The sequence below is a fragment of the Choloepus didactylus genome, chromosome 16 (assembly GCF_015220235.1).
Source record: "Choloepus didactylus isolate mChoDid1 chromosome 16, mChoDid1.pri, whole genome shotgun sequence".
Classification (NCBI taxonomy): Eukaryota; Metazoa; Chordata; class Mammalia; order Pilosa; family Megalonychidae; genus Choloepus; species Choloepus didactylus.
This window is the reverse complement of record NC_051322.1, coordinates 14624429-14643654: the sequence shown is the minus strand read 5'-3', so window position 1 is coordinate 14643654 and position 19226 is coordinate 14624429. Positions and strand designations below refer to the sequence as shown.

Here is a 19226-nt window from a genome sequence, read left to right as displayed (position 1 = left end):
TACAACTATGTGGTGACTGGTATAACCCAAATAGATTGATATTGGTGCACTTACATTTTCTCATCCTTCCTACAACAGGGTTGCTATGTATATTGGCTGTTGTCAGGAAAAAAAGACAACACTGAATGTTTCAACAAATGTAGTCAACATACACCAGAAAATTAATTTATTATTACTCTGAGGTGCCCAAAACATTGTATGTAAAAGAAACTTGCACTCATAATTTTACCTTAAAAATTATGTGTACACACACACACACACACACACATGTTCCACTAACATTTAAGTAGTGTGGCATAGTTTTAGAATTGAAAAAATTGTCTTTGAATTTTTATTTCTCCTCTAATAATTAAATTATTGTAAACCTGTGTTCAAATTATGAGTGTTGATTCCATCATGTTTTAATCTGGGATAACAATCCTATGGTCTTAGTTGGTGCTCATTAAATGTTAGTGAAATAAACAATGGAAATGTAATATTGTTATACTTCTGAAATGCTTTGCATCTTCTTAAATTAGAATTAATTTGATCTGATGAAAATGTGATATATTTATGTAGATTGATTAGGAAAAATAATAGAACAATGCACACGCCCCCGCCCCCCCCCCCCCAAAAAAAACGGCTAAGTGAAAGGAAAGAAAGTATAAAGATGCAATCATCTATTTACCAAGGGATAATAATTCCAATAATGCTCTGATAGCCATCCTTCCAAATAGCTTTCCTTGGGGTTGGGGTGGGGCTCACTGTGTAAGCAATTCCACAGATTTTTTTTTTAATTTTATTCTATCCTTCCATTTTCTTTTAAGAGAACATACATTTAAACTGTATAACTGTAAACTGTAAACTGTGGATGACAGAGCTACAAAAAAGTAACTCTGAAAGCAAGTATTATTTTGTGCTGTGCTTTTTACCTCATGTAGTATAGAGTGTTTCAATGGTATTAGATGGTCATTCATTCGGCTTAGCAAAAAATGTATTAACATTCCACTATGTGTCAAACACTCTTCTACACACCTGGATAAATAAGGAAATAGGACACCTCTGCCATAAATTATCTAGCACATAAGAAAGGGCCAGATTCTATAAAAACTTAGAACAGGGAAAGGCAGTAATTTTTAAGTCTTTACTCATGAAAGATGAATAAATTATATAGCTAAACATGTGTTTACTATGTATTTCTCATTATTACTCATGTATTTTGCTTTGACTTTTAAAAATGTTTATCTACTAGAGATCCACAGATCTAAGCCTTCACTTTTACCCCATATTATTTCATTAGGCTATTTTTTTTCATTGGCTTGCAGAGTAAAATTATACACAAAATTTTTAAGCACCAAACATTTAAAACATAACTGTCCTTAAGAGAGTTTTAAATTTTTAGACTTAACTGCTGATTGTAAATGTTCCTATAATTTTCCCCAAAACGTGGCTACACCCCATAAGAGGATGGGCAGAAAGAAATATACTGGGTATAATTTTACACCTTTTGACTTACGTATCATGCCCATACATTCCCTCTTTTAATAGTAAACAGCAGATATTAAAGCATTAACAGATATAAAATATTAACACCCTCAAACAAGCATATACATTTTAATTCCAGTTTGTTATATGAAAGTGATGGCATCTCACAGATTTTATGAGGTCTTTCTCTGATTTTGTGGAATATGTACATAATTAGCATTGCTGATATTTCCTTGTTAGATTTGTATGTATTAATTTATTGATCTGTTTGAGCCATATTTTTCTTCTTTGAAAATACTTTTATTTTCTTAGTCTATCATATGCCCTTTTACATTTATGATATACATATATACATGGAGAGATGAATGGATGGATACATAGAAAGATAGATAGATAAGCTTAATTTAATGTTTTGTTTTCTTTGAATCAAGTGCCTATTATATACTCTCAAAATTCTTACCTATCCAGAAATTATATAAATCTTGACTTATGTTTTTATTATTTTATATTTTTATCATTTCTAATTTGATTAATTATATTTTAATATAAGGTACATGATGAGATCTAATTTTTGTGGGTGTTTTTTTTTGTTTGTTTTAAGTGACAGTAGAATCAGTAGTGTCAATAAATTTGAATGAATTTGAATAGTCTATTATTTCCTTACCAATCTTCAAAAAATGTATTTTTGTTATGCACTGAATTCTTATATGAATGTTTAGGTTTGATTTGTCTGGTTATCTGTTTTCCCTTTATTCACTACTTTGATTAATACAACATTAAAATGTATTTTAATTCTTGGCAGAGGAGGACTTCCTTAACCATTTTTCTTTGTTTTATAAATTCCTTAGTTGATCTGCATTAGTAATTTGAGGTGAATTGAGAATAATCTTTTCACATACTCTTTCTTTAAAATTCATGGCATTTTCATTAAAATGCATCACATTTTATAACAAATGCTGGCAAATTCTAGTCTATACACAATACTTTCTTCCTATCCTAAAATATGCAGTGGTCCTGAAATGATTTAAGCCTTTTATTATGCCTTTCCATAAATTTTGTATTTTTCTTCAAAATTACCTTAATTTCATTTCTTAAAATTTTTTCTAATACTTTTATGTCTTATAGCTATTTTATTAGAAAGTTTGTGTTCTATTGAATTTTCCACCATTTTATAAACTTTTACAACTAGCTATAAACTTTTACAACTAGCTAATTTACTCCTAAAATTTTTGAAAACTGCTTCTCTTAATGTGTCCATGCATCCATGCTTTCATCTGGAGTATGTACTGAGCACTCTGATGGACAGTTGGGAGCACTATTTAGTAAGAGAAACACTAAGTTTAAATCTATCAAGGGAGGCAAACATTAGAGTCATAAAAATAACAAATCCGAATTTTCTAATTTCTATGAATTATCAGGTTGGTTTGCTTGACTTTTTATTATGATTTCATGGATTTTAAAATTTACAATTCTATATGCAATTTCTAAAAATATGTTGATTTTTTCATAAACTGTGAAACTCATATTTATGACTCTATATTGAGCTAGGGAGACTAAAAGAATGATTATTAAAATCGGTGGGGGTGTTTGACAATTTTGTTTTGCACTTAACTTTGATGAACCTGTTTATAGTTCCAAAACTGCCATATTTATTCTGAATAATCATTAAATACAGTTATTTCTGCCTTACGTCTTATCAACTCGGTTAAAGAGAAAAACTCAACAGTGGCAGAGGAAAGAAGAGTAATTAAGAAATGTTTTAATAGTAACTATAGTAACCACACAGCTCAAACATACCATTTTTAGTCAGTGTATTTAATGCAAGCAGTTTCTATTCTTACATGGGTTCTATTATGTTTACAATGAGATGTTGGGTAAAATTAAATTATATTTTTCTCCAGAATTTAGTGCAACTGGAACTTAAGGATATCATCCTAGTGTGTTCACAAATACATATTTCTAATACAGGTACACTTTTTTAATCCACAGATATAATGGTAAAATATTTAGAAATGAAATTCAGTAAAATTTTAGACTTCCAAACAATTTTTTTCCCTCCAAAGTCCATTTAGCTTGTGGATCAAATATAAACTGATCATGTTCCAACACTGTATAGTAATGATAAACTCATTTTTTAATTGCAATTATATGATTATTTGGCTAGCCATAAATTATCAACATCATACCTGTTGTTTTATTTGTCACTTTGTGATGATAATAGTGTTGCTAACATTTAAGTATATGTTACGGGTTGAGTCCTTCTAAGTACCTTATTTGCATATATTGACTCATTTACTAAGCACATGATCTATGAGACATACACAGATATTATACCAATTTTACAAATGAGGAAAGAGTCACAGCCATTTTAAGTAACTTGCCCAAGATTTCAGTTCACAAGCCCATCCTCTCAATCACTACACTCTACATCTTGGCTAACTAATAGATCTTTTAAAAATGGGAAATGTATCATAATTTCCAGAGCATCTTTCTTTTTTCTTGAAGATACAGTTATTGCCATTTTAGAAATAAAGTTAGTAAAGATCACAGGTAAAAGAGGAGCTTAATAAATATCTCTCATAGTTCTTGGAACTTTATCAATGCTCCTTGAATGGTTTCCTTCCAAATGCAACATTAATATATTTCCATATAAATAAAAAAAAAAGAAAAAAATCAGGCAGATCTATGTTGAATTTACCCAAGTGAGAGAATCAGTGCTGTTGTCCTCAAGCGATGGCTAAACCATATAATAAAATGACAAAAGCCAAAAAGGTTTTTTATCATTAAAAAAACCACATTTGTGTCTGATGTCTATTTTGACATCTATATTGTTTACAATTACTGGATAATTGTTTTTAAAGAATTCTTTTTGGTCTGTGTAAACCTGTCTTAAATGTTTGCAGTGTGTATATCACCGAATACTTTTAAACAATGAGTGGAAGAATCATTTTATAGTTGCATTATTGTACCTTTTTTAGGAAAACTGTTGAACAGAATAATATTTCCGCTGAATGGATAACATTTTTGCCATTCAATTTTAGTAGTGTTCAAGATGAAACCACTCATAAACCAGTATATCAACTATTAGAAGACAATAGCACTTCCTACATCAGCGGAGGCAACCAAGCTTACAGTTGTTGATTGAATTAATATTATGTTTACATGCACTTCTACAGTGATGAGAAATTAATGAGGTGGATCATTTAATAAGAATTAGGCAAAACTCATTTTATAAAGTTTCTAAATTATTATATTTTAAAATATGCTTCCTTTTATCTTTTTTTCTTTTTGTTTTGCTGCTTTCCAATATATGAAATTCTATTTTGTGGGTGTTTTTTAAACTAGGTAAATATTTGTTTCCAATAACAGCCAAGGATGAATCAGAAATGAAACGAGAATTGAGTGACAAGAACCAAATGAAACACATATAACTGAAGAACAGTAGGAAAATAAAATAGTGAATGACTGTCAGATAAGTTTAAAGCTTCTCTTCAAGTTTTCTTTTGGATAGAAGTCATTCTCTAAGGTTACCTGCAGACTAAACTCATCTTGTTGGTTACTCAAGCTTAAATTAAAAGAGGAAAATCACCAGATTTACATTTTTATTAAGATTATATGTTTAAGTATTCCTTTGGCATTCTAATGAACTGAAATTTAAATACTTCTCTATTTCATTAACTACTTAAAATTTTCTACATGAGGTCACTGCATAGGTTTTCCACAAACAAATAATTGTAATTGTAAATCAAACAATTTCAGAGATTACATTTTCTGTAATGGTTGGTGGCACTTTATTTTAAAACTATTTCTCATTTGAAAATGAAAATAGTAGATTAATTTAAAATATTATCTGGGGAACAATTTAGTTTTCTGACATTTTATGTATTATGCTTCTTAACTTGCAATATCATTGCTGATTTAATATTTACAAAGCTTGAAGGAGCAAAACTTTGATTAAAATGTGAATAAAATGTATCTGCAATGATTAGGGATATATCTAAGGGCATATATGAATCTGATTTTTTTTTATGATTCTTCACATTTTCAACATTAGTATGCATTCAGTAGTATTGATTCTCCTGTGTTGTCATTGAATAATGCCAAGAACATTTGTAAACAGTTTATTTGTCATAATGACACATAGCTATATAGGTATCCTGAAATGCTGAAAAAATTATGCAAGTAACAGAGTATTCCATGGAAAAAATATTCGCCTGGAAATGAGACTTTTATCTTGTCTTTATTTTATCTTGATTAGGAGTGGCATTTTGAATGAAAGAAGTCTTGCCTATGTCTAAGGGTATGCCATTGTGGGGTCTAGTTAGGTTTGAGTCTTTAAGAGACTTCCAGATATTGAACTAATTGTGCAGGTATATACCCAGGTCATTTTCACAGAATTGCATTAGAAACTATGATGTAACATTACTATAAATTATCCTGAAGTATGTACTATTCGCGTGGTAAAAAAAATTTTGTAAGGAACTTAGATATTAGACTTGTGACATAACTTATCAAAAGATCCTTCTGTACCACATAAAATAATTCCACTGAAGTTTAAAGGGGATTCAATTTGGGATATAAGAGGCTTGATGAGCTCTGTCCAGTGACTTGGCAAGAAATCATAAAATTTAGGGACTAGTCTGGGTTCATTCCCATGAAGAACAGGAATACTATGTACTCAGGACATAATGATCTTTCTCCTAATGCTGTAATGCACAGTGCCGGGAACCAAATGATAGAAATGAGAGCGTCCCATTTCACTGTTACAATAAATAACCCCCTTTCAGAAATTTTACTTTCAATTTTCCAAACTTTGAGCTGTGCTATAATAGAATTTTTAGTTAATAAAGAAGAAGTACTTTCACCAGGGAGCAAAACAATTGTTCTGTTCAACTGGATGTTGAGACTGATGTCTCACCATTTTGAGAGCCCCATATTCCTGAACCAGTAGGCAGAAGAAAAATGTCACCACACAACCTGCTTTACTGATCCAATTTGCCAAGTGAAAACTGTGCTGCTTCTACACAATGGGAAGACTATATATATGTAACTCAAGGGGCTCACTGTCATTTAGTATTTCCATATCTAAGAGTAAATGTCAGTGGAGGAGCAGAATAACCCACAGGGGCAGAATCCTTAAGAACTTAGACCTTTCCGGAAAGTTATCCCTTCTCAAACCCATCTAAAATATTCCCATTTAATTTTAGACAAAATGTAAAATCTTTAGCCTGGTCTCTCCTTGTTCTGAGCCAAGGCAGTCTTATGCCACTTCCCGCCCCACCCTCCTGCTTATTTTACATCAGCTGCATTGACCTTCTTTCCATCCTCAAACATGTCAAGTCCATTAGTGTTCTCTTTGTACACACTCTCTGCTGGGATTCTCTCAACTTTCTGTCCTACTTAAACTCGTACTTATTACAAAAATATCACCTTAAATGATTTATTCTCTGTGACTCATTCCTTAACCTTTGAAGCTAGGTAATTTTTTCTTAAACATTCTTACACCAGCCTGTACTTCCTTCCCAACTATTAGCAAATAATAATTATTTGCTATATGCAGCTAATTGAGTGGCTGACATACAGAGGACACCCATTCATACTGCTATTCCTCCTTCAATTAACAAATACTTATTGATCACCTGCTTTGTACAAGTAGGTCTTTAAGTGCTGAGGTGCCATGATAAATAAGAGTAATCTCCCAATTCTAATAGACCTTACATCATAGAGGAGGAAACAGAGAAAAAAACAGTAAATATATGAATATACAATGTAGAATAGTGATAATTTTTAGGAAGGAAATAAGAAAAAATAGTACAGAGGTTACTACTTTTTGTGTTATAGCAGAATAAATATTCCAAAAACTCCTCCCACAACAATAAAAAAAAAAAGAAACTACCCTAGATCAAATATAATTTGAATGCATTGCTAGGCACAGGGGAGGTAAAGGGACTTTCTAAGTGCTAGTGAAGAAAAAGTTCAGGAAGCTGAAACCTGAGAATTGAAGGGTGCAGGTAAGCTAATGTTAAGACCGTGTCTCTGGGGGTGAATTGTGGTAACAACCTGTGACTTCCTATATTAAGCTATGGACTTTCCCCACAAAATGGGATCACAGAATCTAAACTCCATTCAATCAGTACCTTTGAATTATATGACGGAGATCTCTGGCCTAGAACATAATTCCCTGCGTGTGTCTACATATATAGATATAGATACAGATACAGATATATAGACATTCACTGAAGAAAATGTTCCCAATGTAATGTTCTCACAAATCCAGATAAATATGAGGTCCCAATCAAACATTATTAAACATGCCAATAAGGTACAGTTCATGGAAATAAAAAATGCAAACTCCAAAAGTTTATTATCGCATCATGACCTTCAGATACTACAAGAATAAATAATACATGGTAAACTTACATGAAATTTTATTTTTAATAATGTAAATTTTAATAAGCCATCAAGAGTTCAAACATGCCCAGACAGAACTGAAAATGAACCAAATATAAATTTAGTAAAAGAAAAAGGTAGTCATCACATTTAAAGATTAAATGTAATAATTTTAGGTTGAATGAACTAAAACAATGATCAGAAAAATTGATACAGTTTATAGCAGAAAGAGGCACAAAGATCATGAGGTTAAGGTAAATACATTGCTATTTATCTTAAGATAAATACTTTTCAATTTTTATGCCTGGAATAATACATTCTTCCTCAACCCTAAGGCTCTACTTACAGAGACCAAAAGGGATCCCGTGTGCTCTTGAGTGAGAATGTTTCACTCCAAAAAGAGATCAAGAGTAACCCTAGCATTGTCGGAGTAAGATGTCCCTCCCTAACTCCTAAGATCTCATTTGCAGGGTTAACAGGAAGATTTGAATACTAGAAATAACACGCTTTGAGAAATAGCAATACCTCATGAACATAGAAAAAGAGGGCTCTTGGCAATGACATCTTCCAATTTCTACATGCACAACTTCACCAATTTATCTGTCCTGTGATTGTCAGAATCTTTACACTCATCATTCTTGTGACTGTCAGTTAACACAAACGGCTGCAGATTTCTAGGTCACCCCTCATGTTCTCCATTCAAATCCTCTTGAAAGTGAGTATCCCCCTCAAAGTCTGTCCTAATCACACGCTAAGACCATTCAGCTTCTTTTAACAATATATTCAATTGTCGCTCACACTAAGAACAGAATTATTCCTAGTGAGTTTACATCCACATGTACCCCTCTTCCAAGTGTCAGGTTTGCTTTCTCTCATCTCCCTCCTCCACTTGACCAAGGGGAGGGCTTGATACCTCCTTGCTCCTCAACCTCTGCTTCTAGCTGGTTCTCCTTTACTTTTCCATAAGATTAAAACAAACAGGATAATTTCCAGGTAAGACAGTGGAGTAGGGAGCTTCAAGACTCAGGTCATCCTCCAGGACAGCCAGTAAACAGCCAAGAACTCTACGAAACAACCGTTTCAGGGCTCTGGAGATGAGAAGAACACTGAACACCGTCCAGAAAAGAGCAGAAGAAAGAGGCTGACACCCTGTGGTGAAGAGCTGAGAGTAAAACTCTCCACAATGCAGAGGCTGGTAACCATGCCCCACTCCTGCCGCAGGCTGCCTCAGAACCCAGTCCCTGACAGGAAATAAAAGTCCTCATCCCAAGAACAGGGGAGGGGCATGGCCGAGCACAGGTCATGGCTTTTGATTAGAGAATACGGAACGTGCTGTGTTCTGTATCCGAGGACAGCTACAGGTTCAACAAACCCAAGGACAAAAAGCAGCCAGCAGCCTCTGTTTCAACCCCGCCCAGACAGGGGTGGAAGTGGGAAGAATTTAAAATCAAAGTGTCTTCTTAGGGCTGTGAGGAACAGTTTGCTGAAGGGCAGCTCTTCCCCAAGGAAAGGGGATGGGGCATTGTTTATAACTTTTAATTAGGAAATTCAGATCATTTGGTCCTGGCTCTGTGCTAGGGTTTCACCCATCAAGACAAAACTGCCTGACAGCCTTTTTTCACACTGTCACCAACAGGGACAGAGTTGATTGAGACTTAAAGGCACAGTAACACCTTAGGACTGCAGGGAATGGTTGGCTGAAGAGTGCCATCTGTTGGGCAGGCCAGGAAAACACAGATTCAGGGAACTGTCAAAGAGAAGTCTGGCGTCCTTCTCGGTCTCCTCCCCAGGCACTTTGGAAATTATCTATCCCTTCTTTGTGAATCCCTGGCTCTGTTTTGACTGGGAAATACTGACTTAGAAAGTCCTCTCTGGGGTGACCCTCCCCCCAGAATTTTCTCTCCACATAAAAGCAGCTAGAGACAATGAAAGGAATGTTAAAAAACTATAAAGAGCCAAAAGATAGAAACAATCCAAGAGTCCTTCAACAGACAAGTGGATAAAAAAAAATGTGGTATATACATACAATGGAATGTTATGCAGCAGCAGAAGAAGGAATGAGGTTCTGAAACATGTGACAACATGGAAGAACCTTGAGGACATAATGCTGAGTGAAATAAGCCAGACACGAAAGGGGAGATACTGTATGATTTCACTAATATGAACCCCCTAGATAATGTAAAATTAGAGCCCTAAAATGTAGAATATAGGGGACCTAGAGGTAGACAGAAGCTAGAGAAGGGGAGTGGTTACCTAATATGTACAGAGGTTGAACATAAAGGTATGGGAATGGACAGTGGTGATGATAGTTTGTTAATGTGATTATAAGTAACAGTGTCATATTGAAAGTGAGCATGATTGAATGGGGTTGTTTAAAGTCATGTAGCTCACAGAATATCACTACAAATATAAATAAGTTCTTTCATGATCTACTTGAAAGGTAGGACACTTGTGCAAAGAGTTAACCACAGAGTGGTATATGGGAAAAACTGCCTATTGCATGCTATGGACTATATTTAATAGGAACACCTTACTATACCACACCAATACTAAGGATAAACATTTGGGGGGGGGGAGGTAAAAGTTATGGGCTGTTTTGGGTTATGCTAATTGTCTAAAACTGAGCATGATGATGATTGTACAAATAAGGATAATCTGTGACATGGTTTATTTTGGATAGAATATACGCAATGTGAAAATAGGGACTCCCTACTTAATAAGTCAAAACCCTCAATCTTGAGGCTTGCTTTTATGAAACTTATGGCTATAAAGGGGAGGCTAAGCCTACCTATAATTATGCCTAAGAGTTGCTTCCAGAGAACCTCTTTTTGCTCAGATGTGGCCTCTCTTTCTCTAAGCCCAAATCCACAAATAAATTCATTACCCTCCCCACTACCTGGGACATGACTCCCAGGGGTGTGCATCTCCTGGGAACGTAGGACATGACTCCCAGGGATGAGCCTGGCCCTGGCATCATGGGATGGAGAATACTTTCTTGACCAAAAGGGAAAAAGAAATGAAACAAAATAAGGTTTCTGTGCCTAAGAGATTTCAAATAGAGTTGGGAAGCTGCTCTAGGGTTACTCTTATGCAAGCTTCAGCTAGATATTACAAATTGTGACTGCATGCTAAGCCCTAACCAAAAGTATACCCCCAAACCCTAAAGAAGACCCAGGTCTCTATCTGAGACTCTATAAAAGTTTCACTCACTAAGTTTATTATTCAGAAACTTAAAACCACAATTGTTCCTATGCCAGATAATTCCTGAAACCCAGAGGCACTGGCCTCTTCAAGAACATCAACCAGCTGCATCCCCCTTCCCTATAATGTTGACACCCCTTTTCAACATGAACAAGTTCGAGTGGTCACTGCACAGGTATCCCTGAAGATTGGTTCAGTGGAGAATAAGAGGGAGAAGTAGGAACAGACAAGATAGGATTTAACAAAGGATTATGACTACTGAATCATTATATAGATATATATTTTTAGTCTCTAGTGTACTAGAACAGCTATAGGGAAATAACAAATTGCAGAACTGTAACCCATAGCATACCTTGAAATTTGCTCTATAGCTGCTTGTTAAACTGTACTTTGAAATTTATCACTTTTCTGTATATATGTTATAGTTGACAATAAAAAATGTTTAAAAAAACTATAAAGGCAAATTAAAAAAAAAAAAAAATAGATCAACATTCCCAGAGGAGGAACAGGGGAAAGGAAGCTTTCTCCTGCAAGTGAGACAACTGCACAAAAAGTGCAATTTCAAAAATTGTGCCATATATTCAGGGCAAGAATCAGATGAATAAGAGTGGAAAAATTCTGATCAGTTAAACGCAAGCTATTCTAAAGTTCTAAAATAAATTGAACCAAATGTCAAACAAGTGCCATAACACAAAGCCATGCAACAAGAAAACCCTAGGCAAGAGAGAGAAAATGGCTTTCAGAGTAAACATATCGAGACAATCAGATGCCTAGACCACATCAACAATTACAATCCATACCAAGAAACAGGAAAATGCAGTTCAATGAAAGGATCAAATTAAAAGAGGAGACACAAAATTTGGACCAACTAACTGAAGATGTACAAACAAAACTAAATCAATTCAAGGAAATGAATGAAAATATGGCTAAAGAGATAAAGGATATTAAGAAGACACTTGGTAATCACAAAGAGAATTTGAAAACATAAAAAGAAACATAACAGAAGTGATGGGAATGAAAGACATAATAGAAGAAATTAAAAATACATTGGAGTCATACAACAGCAGATTGGAACAGGCAGAAGAAAGAATCATTGAGCTAGAAGACAAGACAGTTGAATACCTACACTCAGAAGAACAGATAGAGAAAAGAACAGGAAAAATTGAGCAGGGTCTCAGGGATTTGAATGACATTACAAAGCACACAACATATGCATCAAGGGTGCCTGAGAAGGAGAACCAAAAAGAGAAGGACAGAAAGAATATTTGAAGAAATAATGACTGAAAATTTCCCAGCTTTATGGACATAAAAATACATGTTTCAGAAGCGCTACATATCCCGAACAGAATAAATCCTAATAGATATACTCCAGGACACGTACTAGTCAGAATGCTAAATGCTAAAGATAAAGAGAGAATCCTGAAAGCAGCAAGAGAAAAGCAATTCATTACATACAGGGAAATGCCGTAAGGATAAGTACCGATTTTTCATCAGAAAGCCATGGAGGCAAGAAGGCAGTGGTATGATATATTTTAAGGTACTGAAAAATAAAAACTACCAGCCAAGAATTCTTTTTCCAGGAAAACTGTCCTTCAAAAAAAAAAGGGAGGGGGAGAGTTTAAAATATTCATAGATAAACAGAAACTGAGAGAGTTCATCAACCAGAGACCTGCCATATCAGAAATACTAAAATAAAATAAAAAAAGGAATTTGGCAGGCTGAAAGGAAAAACCAGAAAGAGAGGCTTGGAGGAGAATGTAGAAATTAAGATTATCAGTAAGGGTAATTAAAAGGGCAGAAAGAGAGACAAAATAAGACATGACGTATAAAAATCAAAGGATAAAATGGTTGAAGTAATGCCTTTACAGTGATAACATTGAATGTTAATGGGTTAAACTCCCCAATGAAAAGGCATAGATTGGTGGAATGGGTAAAAATATTATGATCCAACTATGTGCTGTCTACATGAAACTCACTTTACTTAAACCCAAGGTATAAATAGGTTGAAAGTGCAAGGTTGGAAAAAGATATTCCTTGCAAATGATAACCAAAAAAGAGCTGGGACTATACTAACAAGAAAACAATAAACTTTAAGTGCAAAACTGTTAAAAGAGACAAAAAAGGACACTATATATTAATAGAAGGGGCAATCCACAAAAAAGAAAAAAATCATAAATATATATGCACCTAACAATGGGGCCTCAAAATACAAGAGGCAGAAACTGGTAAAACTGAAGGGAAAAATAGATGTCTCTACAATAACAGTTGGAGACTTTGATACAATAATCTCATCAATAGAATATCCAGACAGAGGACCAATAATGAAACAGAAAACTTGAATAATGTTATAAATGAACAAGACCTAACAGACATATACAGAACATTGCAACCCAAAACAGTAGGGGACACCTTCTTCTCAGGTGCTCATGGATTATTCTCCAAGATAGACCACAGGTTTGGTCACAAAACTATTCTTAACAAATGCAAAAAGATTGAAACGAAACAAAGCACTCTCTCTGACCAGAATTGAAAGAAGCTGGAAATCAATAACATGTGGAGAACCAGAAAATTCACAAATATACCAGCATATTCTTACAACAATCATTGGTTCAAAGAAGAAACTGCAAGAGAAAACAGTAAGTATATTGAGACAAATGAAAATTAGAACAAAAGATATGGGATGCAGTGAAGAAAGTGCTGAGAAGGATATTTATAGCCCTAAAATACCTACATTAAAAAAGAAGAAAGAGCTAAAATCAAATATCTAACTGCAGAACTGGAAGAATTAAGAAAAAAAAAAAAAAAACAGCAAACTAATCCCAAAGCAAGCAGAAGAAAAATGAAACTGAGAAAAAAAAACAATAAAGAGAATAAACAAAACCAAAAGTTGGTTCCTTCACAAGATCAATAAAATTGATAAACCCTGAGTCTGATAAAGAAAAGAAGAAAGAAGATGCAAAGAAATAAAATCAGAAATGAGAGGGGGTATACATTACTACTGACCCAATTGAAATAAAAAGGATCATAAAAGGACACTATGAAAAACTGTATGCTAACAAGTTAGACAATATTGATGAAATGGACAATTCCTTGATAGACATGAACAAAGTACACTGACTCTAGAAGAAATAGAAGACCTCAACAGACAAATTACAAGTAAAGAGATTGAATCAGTCATCAAAAAACTCCCAGAAAAGAAAAGCCCAGGACCAGATAACTTCACTGAGGATTTCTACCAATCATTCCAAGAAGAATTAATACAAATCCCACTTAATGTCTTCTAAAACATTGAAGAGGAGGGACCACTACCTAACTCATTCTATGAAGCCAACATCACCCTAATCCCAAAGTCAGATAAAGAAATGAAAAGAAAAGAAAATTACAGAACAATTTCTCTAATGAATATAGATGCAAAAATCCTCAAAAAAAATTACTTGCAAGTCGAATCCAACAGCACAATAAAAGAATTATACCTTATGACCAAGTGGGTTTTATTCCAAGTATGCAAGGGTAGTTCAACACAATAAAATACATTAATGTAACATCAACAAGCCAAACGGGAAAACCACGTGATCATCTGGATTGATGCAGAAAAGGCAATTGACAAAATCCAACATCTTTTTTTTTTTTTATTAAATTCAGTTTTATTGAAATAAATTCACACACCATACAATCATCCATGATATACAATCCACTGTCCACAGTATGATAACATAGTTATGCGTTCAGCACCACAGTCTATCTCTGAATATTTGCCTTACATCAGAAAGAACCAGAACAAGAATAAAAAATAAAAGTGAAAAAAAACACCCAAATCATCCCCCCATCCCACCCCATTTGTCCTTTAGTTTTTATCCCCATTCCTCCACTCATCCATACACTAGATAGAGGGGGTGTGATCCACAAGGTCTTCACAATCACACTGTCATCCCTTGTAATCTACATTATTATATAATTGTCTTCAGGAGTCCAAACTGCTGGGTTGGAGTTTGGTAGTTTCAGGTATTTACTTCTAGCTATTCCAATACATTAAAGCCTAAGAGGTGTTATCTATATAGTGCATAAGAATGTCCACCAGAGTGACCTCTCGACTCCATTTGGAATCTCTCAGCCACTGAAACTATTTCGTCTCATTTTGCATCCCCCTTTTGGTCAAGAAGATACTCTCAATCCCACGATGCCGGGTCCACATTCATCCCCGGGAGTCATACTCTGCGTTGCCAGGGAGATTTACACCCCTGGGAGTCGGATCCCATGTAGGGGGGAGAGGGCAGCGAGTTCACCTGTCGAGATGCCTCAGTTAGAGAGAGAGAGGGCCACATCTGAGCAACAAAGAGGTACTCAGGGGGAGACTCTTAGGCACCATTACATACAACTTTAGACTCTCCTTTGTGGTAATGAGCTTCATAAGGGCAAGTCCCATGCTTGAGGGCTCAGCACATCAAACTGCCAGTCCCAATGTTTGTGACAACATACGCTAGGGGATCAGCATCTTAAAGTTTAGAGATAGGCCTTACAATTCAGGGATAGAGTTAACTGCTGTAAGAGCTTACAATCTAGGGACTATTACAATTATTGTGTCCACAACATCTTTTTTTTTTTTGATAAAAATATTTTGAATGATAGGAATAGAAGGAAACATCCTCAACATAATAAAGGACATATGCAAAAAAACCCATAGCTAACATCATACTCAATGGTAAAAAACTGTAAGTCTTCCCTTTAAGATTTGGAAAAAGACCCTGTTAAAAAAGAAAATTCACTGGTTGTAACAATGGTACCACACCAATTCTAAGTGTCAATAATAAGGGAGTATAAGGGGTATTGGGTTTTTCTTTCTAGAGTAATGAAAAAGTTCTAAACTTGATTGTGGTGATGAATGTGCAACTCTGAATATACTACAAGTCATGGATTGTACACTTTGGAAGGATTGTATGGTGTGTGAACATATCTCAATTCAACTTCTTTAAAAATGAACAAACACAAAACCTGCAATGTTAGGTCATTAGACTATACTACTTACTATCACTCCACTCTGATGGAGTTATCCACTCACCCTCTAATCTCTCCCTATCTTGCTCAGAGTTTTTCTCAACCTTATGTTACTCTTTCTATACTACCGTGTATTAGTCAAACAGAAATGATCTGTCAATAACCTTGCTCCTCAGTTTCTTCACTCCTGCTCCTCAAATGATCCTGGCCTCCACTCTGAATCAAACAACTATTCCCAAAGTAACACCTGGGCATGCTTACTGTCAAAGTGATTTCCTCTCACTTTAACTTTTTTTCAAATTATTTTAGCTATTCTATTTCTTTTGTTTTTCCACTTAAGTTTTAGAATAATTTAGTCTATTTCTACAAAAAATCTTGCCAGAATTCTGATAGGAATTTCATTAACCCAGTATATCAATTTGGGGAGAACTGACATATTTTCTATGTTGAGTCTTCCAACCATGAGCAGTATGTCTCTCCATTTATTTGAAACTTCTTTGATTTCTTTTATCAATATAGTGTATTTTGTACAAGTCAGGTACATGTTTCGTTATATTTACACCTGAGCCTTTCCATTTTTAGCAGTTTTTAAATGGCATTGTATTTTTAACTTTGATGTCCACATGAACACTGCTGGTATATAAAAATACAAGGTTTTGTATCCTGTGGTCTTGTTGAACTCACTTATTCTAGAATTTTTTTTTGTTGATTCCTTGGGACTTCCTACCTAGACAGTCATGTATTCTGTAAATAGAGTTAAGTGGTGTTGAATTTTGTCAAATGCTTCTTCCATATCAACTGATAAGATCCTGAGATTTTTCTTCTTTAGGTTGTGTTATGGTATTGATCGCTTTGTGGATATTGAACCAGTCTTGCATCCCTGGAACAAACCCCACTTGATTATGGTGTCAATTTTATACATATATATATATATATATATATATATATATATATATATATATATATTTGTCAATTCCCTCTGCTAATATTTTAAAAGAATTTTTATTTCTGTATTCATAGAGGATATTGATCTCCAGGGTTTAGGGGAGGGGTTTGTTTGTTTGTTTGTTTGGGGTATTGCCTTGGTCTGATTTTGGCATCAGGGTAATAGCTTCATATAATGAACTTGGAATTGTTCCCTACTCTTCTATTTTCTAGATGAGGTTCTATAAAATTAGTGTTAATTCTTCTTTGAATATTAGGTAGAATTCTCCAGCAAAACCATGTAAGCCTAGAGATTTCTCTGTGGAGTTTTTATTTTGTGTTAGTGCAATTCAAATTATCTATTTCATATTGGATGATTTATGATCGCTTGTATTTTTCCTTCATTATGTCTGCTTTATGTTGGTTTGTCCTCTATTCTATGTTGTCATACCTTTTGTCTTGTATCCTGTCAGTTGGTGTGGTGCCGAATTCTTCTATCCTTGCTGATTTTCTGCCTGGTTGTTGAGAGAGATTGTTAAATTCTCCAGCATTTTTGTCAATTTGTTTTTCTCCTTTATACATTGTTTCACTTGTTGCTTGTTAAGCTCTTTTGTTTGTTGCATATACATATTTAGGATTGTTATGGCTTTTTGTTTGACACTTTGATTATTTAAACTTCACTGTATTTAGTAATATCCAGTTTACCTGATATTAATGTAGCCACTACTGCTTTACTTTAATATTTTCATTATATCTTTTTTTCTATCGTTTCACATTCAAATTTCTGGTATCATTATATTTGAAGTCAGTATTTTTTGTAAACAGCTTAAAAGTTGAATCATTTTTTAAAATTTATTCTGCCAACCTCTGTCTTTTAATTTGTATATAAGTCATTTTATTTAACAGAATAATTGAAAGGTTGGAGCTTAAGTCTGCAATATTATTTTTTGTTTTCTATTTGTTCTCTCTTTCCTTTCTCTATTTTCTTCTGCCTTTCTGTGGGTTACATGTCATATTTTAGATTTCCATTTTGATTTATCTACAGTGTTATTGAGTGTATCTCTTTGTATAGACTTGTAGTGTTTGCTCTAAATTATATATGCTCTTACATTACATATACTCTTACATTATATGTACATAACTTGTCACAGTCTACTAGCGTATTTTACCAGTTCAAAAGGATAGAAATTTACTTCCCTTTATATGCCAATAACTTTGACATTTATCATGGTATTGGTCTAAATATTTCATCCACATACATTTAGAACAGCATTACACGTGGGGTTATAATTATTGCTTCAACCATCAAACAAAATTAACAAAACTCATAAGGAGAAGGAAAGACTAATTTATTCCCTCATTTATGCTAACCATGTTCTTTCTTCCTGCTGTTCTGAGATTCTTGCTTTTATAATTTCATTTTTGAGTAGAAAACTTTCTTTGTTCATTCTTTTAGCTTAGATCAGTTAGTGACAAATTCTTTTACTTTTCTTTCATCTAAAAATGTCTTGACTTCTTTATTTTTGAGGGATATTCCACTGAGTACATGATTCTGGATATACTCAGTTCTTTTCTTTCAGCACTTCAAAAAATACTGTGCTATTTCCTTAAGCCCTCCATGTTTACTCTTATTCACATTGTTTTGCCTGTATAGGTAAAGTATTATTTTCTCTGGATGTTTGCAAGATATTTTTTGTTTTTAGTTTTTAGAAGCTTAGTTATGATGTATCTTGCTATAGGTTTCTTTGGGTTTATCCTGTTTGGGGTAAGCTCAGCTTCTTGAATTTGTAGGTACATGTATCTTGCCAAATTTGAGAAGTTTTCAGCCATTATTGCTTCAGATGACTTTCAGTTTCATTTCCTTTCTCCTCTCCTTTCGGAGCACCAATGATGTTAATGTTAGATTTTTATAATCCCACAGGTCCCTGAGCTCTGGTCACTGTTTTTTCTGTCTCTTTTCTCTTTGTTGTTTAGAACGGATAAGTTCTAATGTTCTGTCTTCTAGGTTGCTGAAGCTTCTGTCCTACGCATTCTGCTGTTGAGCCCACCCAGTGAGCTTTTTATTTTGGTTACTGTATTTTTCCATTCTAATATTTCCATTTGATTCTTCTTTATATCTTCTGTTCTTTACTGAGGATATCTATTTTTTCCTGATATTTTCTATTTAATTGTTTGTAGGATGTTTGTTAATCATCTGCTGAAGCACTTTTATCATGGTGCTTTAAAATTTTTATCAAATAATTCTAGCATCTCTT

The 19226-nt window shown here is 34.1% G+C and overlaps 1 pseudogene; it reads right to left on the bottom strand.

Annotated features, from left to right (window-relative positions):
- LOC119511230 overlaps nt 1-19226 on the bottom strand; it is an 88963-nt pseudogene that overhangs the window by 8607 nt on the left and 61130 nt on the right.